The sequence below is a fragment of the Physeter macrocephalus genome, chromosome 1 (genome assembly GCF_002837175.3).
Source record: "Physeter macrocephalus isolate SW-GA chromosome 1, ASM283717v5, whole genome shotgun sequence".
NCBI lineage: Eukaryota > Metazoa > Chordata > Mammalia > Artiodactyla > Physeteridae > Physeter > Physeter macrocephalus.
Window position 1 is genome coordinate 26,575,381 of NC_041214.2, and position 8,329 is coordinate 26,583,709.

The following is an 8,329-nucleotide window of genomic DNA, read 5'->3' on the forward strand; positions in this document are numbered from 1 at the left end:
AGGCGGACGCGCAACCACTGCGCCACCAGGGAAGCCCCAAGATTCTTTCCCTGCATCGGCAGGCGGACGTGCAACCACTGCGCCACCAGGAAAGCCCCAAGATTCTTAAACTATAAGTGAAGTAGTATATTATTTGAAGGTAAACTGTGATAAACTAAAATGAATAGTGTAAACTCTAGAGCAACCACTAAAAAAAAGACTAGTATAGCTAATGAAACAATAAAAGAGATAAAAGTAGAGTTATAAATATTAGTCAATCCAAAAACAGGCAGAAAAATAGTTAAAATTGAACAAAGAACAAATGAGACAAAGAAGACAAATGGCATGATGGTAGATTAAAAATCCAACTATATTGATAATCATATTAAATATAATGGTCTAAACAACAATTAAAAGACAGATTGTCCAAGTGGATTTTTTTTAAAAGGTCTCAACTATATGCTGTCTACAAAAAACCCAATTTGTATATAATAATATAGATAGGTTAAAAGTAAAAGGATAGAGACAGATATATCACACTAATATTAATCAAAAGAAGATTGGCATGGCTATATTAATATTAGTCAAAGTAGATTTCAGAGAAGGGAATAATACCAGAGATAAGAGAGAAATATTACTAAGGATTTCATAATGATAATAAGGGTCAATTCTTCAAGAGATTTAACAATCCTAAATGTTTATGTACCTCATAACAGAGCTTCAAAATACATGCAGCAAAACTGATTAAACTGCAAGGAGATAGAAACAAAGTCACAATTATCTCTCTTTCTCAATAATTGATAGAGCAAGTTAACAGAAAATTTGTAAAGATACAGCAGACTTGAACAACACTTCTGACCAACTTGACCTAGCTTATATTTATGGAACATTTCCTCCAATAACAGCAGAATACACATTCTTTTCAAGTGCACATGGAAGATTTACTAAGATTGATCGTAGTCTGGGCCATAAAACAAGTGTGTTCTCCAACCACAGCAGAATTTACGTAGAAATCAACCAAAGAAAAATATCTAAAAATTTAACAAATATGTGGAAACTAAACAGCACTCTTCTAAATAACCCATAGGTCAGAGAAGAAATCAAAAGGGAAATTGGAAAATAGCTTGAGTTGAATGACAATAATGATACAACATATCAAAATTTGTAGGATGCAATGAAAGAGTGCTTAGTGTTAATATAAACATTTATATTTGAAATAAAAAGGTTTAAAATCAATAACTTAAAGCTTCGCTTCTGCCTTAATAAACTAGAAAGAGAAGAGCATATTATACCCAAGGTAAGCAGAATAAAAGAAATAATAAAGATAAAAGAACAAATCAACGAAATTGAAAAAAGAAAAACATTAGAGAAATCCAAAAGCTGATTCTTTGAGAAGATCAATAAAATTGATAAATTTCCAATCAGATTAATTGGAAAAGAGAAAACAAATTATCAGTTTCAAACTTGGAAGAGGAGACATTGCTACAGATCCTACATGAAAAAGATTAGAAGGGAATATATGAATAACTTTATGCCAATAAATTTGAAAACTTACATGAACAAATTTCTTAAAAAGATACAAACTAACAAAGCTTTACAAGAAACAAATAACCAGAATAGCCCTCTATCTATTAAAAAATTGAATTTGTAGTTTTAAAATCTTCCCATAAAGAAAACTCCGGGGTCTTCCCTGGTGGCACAGTGGTTGAGAGTCTGCCTGCCGATGCAGGGGACACGGGTTCGTGCCCCGGTCTGGGAAGATCCCACATGCCGCGGAGCGGCTGGGCCCGTGAGCCATGGCCGCTGGGCCTGCGCGTCCGGAGCCTGTGCTCCGCCGCAACGGGAGAGGCCACAACGGTGAGAGGGCCCCGTACCCCAAAAAAAAAAAAAAACCAGAAAACTCCAGGTCCAGATGTCTTCGAAGACTAGTGAATTCTATCAAATATTTAGAGTTGAAATAATGACAATTCTACACAAATTATTTCGTAAAATAGAAGAGGAGGGAACACTTCCTAACTCATTCTGTGAGGCCAGAATTACCCTGATCCCCAATACCATCTGAAGACATTCCAAGAAACGTATGGACTAATATCTATCATGAACACAGATGCAAAAATTCTTAACAAAATGTTAGCAATATACTAAAAGGACAGTACCTCAATATATTAAATCTAGTGCTATATTAAAAGTTTAATAAAATGAAGTTTATTAATATATTTATTATAAAACTCACAGCAAAGCTATCCAAATTGTAAATCTTCCCAACCTTCCTGAATAAGGAAGTATATTAGAGAAGGAATCATTTTCTTCTAAAATAATAAACAGCCATCAATCCAGCCTTCAGTCCTCAAATCTTGGCTATGTTCTGTTGCCCTAGATTGCCCCAAGGTGCTATAAGTACTGCTGTCCTAAGATGGTGTAGCCTAGAGACAATCCAGAAAGCTTTCTTACAGTGCTGCATGCAGATGCTCACTTGGGGCTTGGCCTGCTGGGTATGTGGATTCAGAAAAGTGGAGACATTCAAGGTTGTGAAGACAAACGTGGCGAGGAATATTCTGTTTTCCAGAAGCTTTTGAGAATAGCTCTTTCTCCCTAAGGAGGTTGGGATAACTTTGTAATCATACACAGAGGAGTGTTCCCTCTTGAGTAGGCTGCCTTTCTTCCTCAGGTCACATTGCTTACATTTTACATTGTAAAAGTTACATATCTTGACCTTAGGGAAGAAAAATCTGGAAGTCATACCTCTTACCTTTCCTTAGTTGCCAACTTCTTAAAATGGGGCTTCTAGTGAGGTCTTTGAGACCCCTTTGTGGGCTTACATACAACTGTCTGCCATGCCATTTTTATGATTTCAGGCCTTCCCATAAGATCACATACGAAGACCAAAATGGGTCACTGCTTCCCTCTCAGCTGAAAAACCTCACTTGGCACAGTTAACAAGATGTAGTTAAATCGTCCCCATGATTAACCCAAGCACCTCGTTTAGGAAGGTGAACAAATAAAGCCTCTTAATTTTCTACTCACCTTGTTACAATTTGAGTGAATTCCAGCAAATCATTTTCTCCTTCTTTTCCTTTTCCATCTATGCCATTATCTGCCGAATACAACTTCACTAACCAAGGACCAGCTTCAGTCAAATCTTTAATTTTTTTCTTGATTCCTATAAAAAGAGTATTTGATTATTTTTAGACAATAGTTCCCCCATTCGACCAGCTATGTCGATTTTATTTTTTAAGATTATACTGATTTTACTTGTGTGAGTGGATGCATTTGGCAATATAGTCAAGGAAATACATATAATTTAAGAAGTCCTTTTTAAAAATACCCAGTACATCCTTTATTCTTTACAACAGCAAGCCCAAAATTGCTCTGTATGAAAGAAAGTCTCATTTAAGATTTAAATTGTTGCCTTTACTTTGGCTAAAGAGAAAATCGATGTCTCTAGAAGTTCTCTGTAGAAGCTGAATGCATTGTCTGTTGATCCCGGGGAAATGATAGCCCTTTTACAGGGATTCACCCCTCTAGAAGAGCCTGCAAAGTTGTCATATTTTTTGAGCTCTAGAAGGACAAATGTGGAGGAAGAACTGTCCTGCCTTCGTAGACTTCATGACTGAGTTCAGTGGTCCTGGAGTCTGGTTCACCCGTGTTCTCTCCAGCTTTCGCAAAGTTCAGGGTCAGTGCTGTGGAGTGGCATCATGTTCACACTTGATTTACAAGTTTAGGAGTTTGGCAAAGAGAAAAACAGGAAGGGGATAGAGAAAAGAGCCGCGGACATAACGCTGGCTTATCCACTTATAAGTGTGAGATGGGAGAGCCGAACCTCCAGTCAGTCTCAAAGCCTATTGCTTCCCGGGGGCCTCCAAGCGTTTGAGGGTAGACGCTTTGTGTGCAACATGACCCTCGGAACCCCAGCCGGCTACTGCATGCGGGGACCCGACTGAAAACCAGTGATCTGTTCCAAAGTCGGGGAAGAAAATGCACGGAACTTAGAGATAATATATCTAGATGTTGTCTCATGCAGGCAGTTTAAGGGATTTTAAAGGCTCATGTAGAGACCAAATATATGGATACCAAGGTGGGGGAAAGCGGGGAGCGGGTGGTGGTGGTGGTGGTATGAATTGGGAGATTGGGATTGACATGTATACACTCATATGTATAAAACAGATAACTAATAAGAACCTACTATATAAAAAAATAAAAGTTTTTAAAAAGGCTCATTTAGGGAATTCCCTGGCGGTCCAGTTGTTAGGGGGTGGTGGTGGTGGTATGAATTGGGAGATTGGGATTGACATGTATACACTCATATGTATAAAACAGATAACTAATAAGAACCTACTATATAAAAAAATAAAAGTTTTTAAAAAGGCTCATTTAGGGAATTCCCTGGCGGTCCAGTTGTTAGGACTTGGCACTTTCACTGCCGTGGCGCGGGTTCAATCCCTGGTCAGGGCACTAAGATCCCGCGAGCCGTGTGGCCAAAAAAAAAAGGCTCCTTTAGTTACACAATAATTTTGCCTGACATGCTGACTTGAGAACCTAACCCAAGGGCTAAATGGGACTCTTCTGTACTTGAATTCATTCAGCATTCAACAAGTATTTTTGAGCTCCTATTGTGTGCCAGGCACAGTTCTAGCTGTTGGGAATCCAGCGGGGAACTAAAGAGACAAAACTTCCTGCCTTCATAAAGCTGAGAGTGAGTGTTAACTAGTGTGTGGGAAGAGCAAGGAAGAGAGGAGAGTGGATGATAACTCAGGGGATGTTTTCAAGTCATGAAAGAGAGCTGACTTTTTAGGGAAAGGTGATAAATTTGACATTGGGTCATTCTCCTCTGCCAGTTAAAGAAAAAAAGAAAAGCATGCTTTAAAAAAAGATTCAGTTGGTTTATTTGGATATGAATCTAACCTGCTGAGTTATTGAAGGAAATAGGCAGGATTGATTTTCCTTCGAAACATAGTTGGAGGGGTGAAAACAAGCCCATCCTTTAGTTTTATTGGGGATAAGCCTAACTTGTCCAAATCTCATTTGTCCTTACATTCAGGGTATGGGAATGATAGCAAATGACAGCCATTATGAATAATATAACAGTGCTGGTATACTAGCCCAGTATCTGGCACACCGTAGGTAACTGTTGAATAAATGAGTGAATTAATGAATAACAGAGTATAATCATACTGTGGAAAATTTTATCTCACCATTCATTGTTTTTCCAAGCATAGCATGGTTAATAATGCCCTGAGACAACTCGTGAACACGAATAAAATATGATTGTTCTATTTTTGAAATCTCTTCACAAATATAAACGCCTGTGAAGAGTTGACTGCCCAGAATGATCAACCATGTGGATCCTAATTGCATGTGGCACTCATTTCTTTTTGCCCTCTTCTGGCATGCCAGAAAGCAGCAGTGATGAAGCATGAGGCCAAGGGGGCCAAGGCCAAAGGCCAGAGGCCAAATTCCTTTGCAGCCACTCAGCTTTGCAGGGAAAGAAACAAAATGGTCTCAGCCAGTCTACACCCCGACCCGAGCCAGCGTGGCATAAATGTGTGCCATTGGAGAGGAAGGGAGCTTCCAGGCTTGTGATTGGCCTGGTCCAGCTTGCATCCCTATGGGAAAAAAACAATCCAAATCTCCCTCCATCTGGGCCTATGAAAAATAAGCAGTTTGGAAAATGCTAGTCCAAGGCACGCTCCAGAATTTAGACCTCTCGTTAGTCCCAGTGTCCTGTTAGAGGGTAGGACAGCTGATGCTGCTTTAGCACAGGGATTTCCTGCTGCAGGCCTCTAACTAAAGTTCAAGCAGAACCAAATTCTTTTCTCTGGATGGGAAACAAATTCCTTGGAGTAAGGGTTAAGTACACGCTCAGCCCCTGGTAATACTTGATCCACCCCAGCTGTATTCACTCCAACCTATTTTTACCTATTCTTACACTTCCTTTACTTTAAAACAAAAACCAGCTCACCAACAATGACCACTTTAATTTACGCTCCCCTGTCTCAGAGAATTTAGCAATGGTATAGTGATGCCAGCTGTGCCTGAGACAGGGTGGTGTACTGAAATGAGCAGAATCTCCAGGTTTAAGACCGCTCTGAAAAATGCTGTGTGACTCCCCAGAAAGTCACTTAACTTCTCTGAACCTAAATATCCTCATTGCTGACATATAGATCATAATACTCACCTCCTAGAGGTATTGTGAAGATTGACGGGGAAGCATGGTGAAACAATGGTTGTAGAGGCATGTAGTACACAGCAAATATTACTGCCTAGCTTTCCAGCTGCATTTCTGGACTTCATGTCATTGAAACCCTGGAATGGGTGCAACCTGATGGAGAACCTCCGTGTGTAAGATGTCCCCCTTCTGCCACTGCCTGAGGGTCAGATACATATTTACGACAACTGCATACCTCCCTTAGGAGCCACACGACAGATCCAGTGTAGAGTTGCCCTACCTTGAGCTTTCTCCCATTTTCTCTTTGGTTAATTGCCAGGATTCCCCAATTGTCCCTGATTTCAGAATCTTTCTTACCACCCTCATTGCACTGGCTACTAGGTCCTGTCAATTCTCCTTCCTAAATATATCTAGATTCTACCTTTCCATCACTGCAGGCTCAGTTCTGCACTTTATCTTCTTCTGTAAAAACCTCCAAACTCATCTCCCGTCATCCAGATGTCCCTATCTCTAAAACAAGTTCTGTAAGGCTGCTGGAGGTTCTTTGTAAAAATCCAGTTCTTATTATGTCACTGTCTTGCTGCAAAAGCATCATGGCTCCCCCTTTGCTCACAGGAGAAAGTCCTATTCCTTAACAGCATTCATGGCTTTTGGCCATGTGGGCTCCACTGGCCTTTCCAGCTACATCTCCAGCCCTCTACCAATGACCTGACCACTCTGTGGTGAATGTCACACTTCCCATATGCTGAACACTCCAGGCACTTTCATCCCCTGAGCCTCTTCTCACGTGGTTCCCTTTACCTAGAATGCCCTCACTTTCCCAGTTGATGAACCTCTTCTCATTCCTTCCAGAGAGAGCTCTGTTTCCCATATGGGCCAACTCCCAAAGGTCAAGTGTAAATTTTCATGGAACCAGAAGTTCCCCAGAGGGGGTCCTCATCTAGCCGTTTCTGAGACCAACAGGTGGGCATCACACTTTCCTGTGGGCATCGGACTGTGAACCACTACTCTAATGTTCATCTGTGGACGCCAGGTCCCGGTAGGACCTTCTTCTTGATGTTGATTTTTTTTTTTAACTTATTAAAGCAGCTTCTTTCCATCAATAAGGAGCATACGTGATTTTCTATGTAATTACCAGAGGTTTATCAGCCAGGATATAAATTCTATTGATTGCAGGACTTAAGGAAGCAAAGTGTGATTAGTGTTGGATGATTCACACCTTGGACTTTGGAACCTGTCCACAATGGTTTCCATTGTTTAGCTATCACTCACGATAAAATCCTGAGTAAAATGATTTCTGGATGATAACCAGTAACTTCCTGACTTGGAACTAATAAAGCTGTTTTGAAGATTTCATCTTGACTTTTGAACTTGACCTTGTATTCCTTAATGCCATTAAGCATCCCTATGGTCTGTGCCAATGATATGATCAATAATGCTTTATTTTGGGAAGTGAATTTGCCACCTGGGTGGCATTAGTACTGTAGTTAGGGTCTGATCAATCCCAAGCTTGGGGACTGAATGAGGCACAGGGAAGCTGCCTTATCTGCAGATGACTCTTCCTGATGACCTTCCAGTGACTTTCAGTCTTCAGCCATCTTCTGGCTCTTTATGAACCTGACAAGCCTGTGACTAGGATAAGTCAAGCCAGACATCACCCAAGTGAGTGCTGATCACTTCAGGCCCAGGGTCGACAGTTCTTGTAAACCCTTGGTACAGAGCCATGGGGCTCAGAGGTGGCCAGACTGGGTCTAGGAGAGACAAAGAAGCCGGAACAGAAATAGGTCTGGGCCCTGTTTGTTCTGTGCTTTCCATGGCAAAGAAGAGGCATCTAGGAGCCTCACTCTGCTTTCTGATTTTCTTTACTCAGCAAAATAAATCAAGAGTAGGCAAGCTGATTTTCTTCAAGTCTAAAACAGTGGTTCTCGAAATGTGGGCCCTGGACTAGCAGCATCAGCATCACCTGAGAACTTAATAGAAATGCAAATTCTCCAGCTTTATCTCAGACCTACTGATTCAGATCCTGGGCGGGGCATTATCCAGCAATCTGTGTTTTAACAAGGCCTCCAGGGGCCTCTAATGCTGCTCAAGTTTGAGAAACACTGATATAATTTTTCATAGTCAGTGATGCTTTGAGGCAAGACTGGCTTGGACAAACGGACATCTACCTTCTGCAAGCATAGA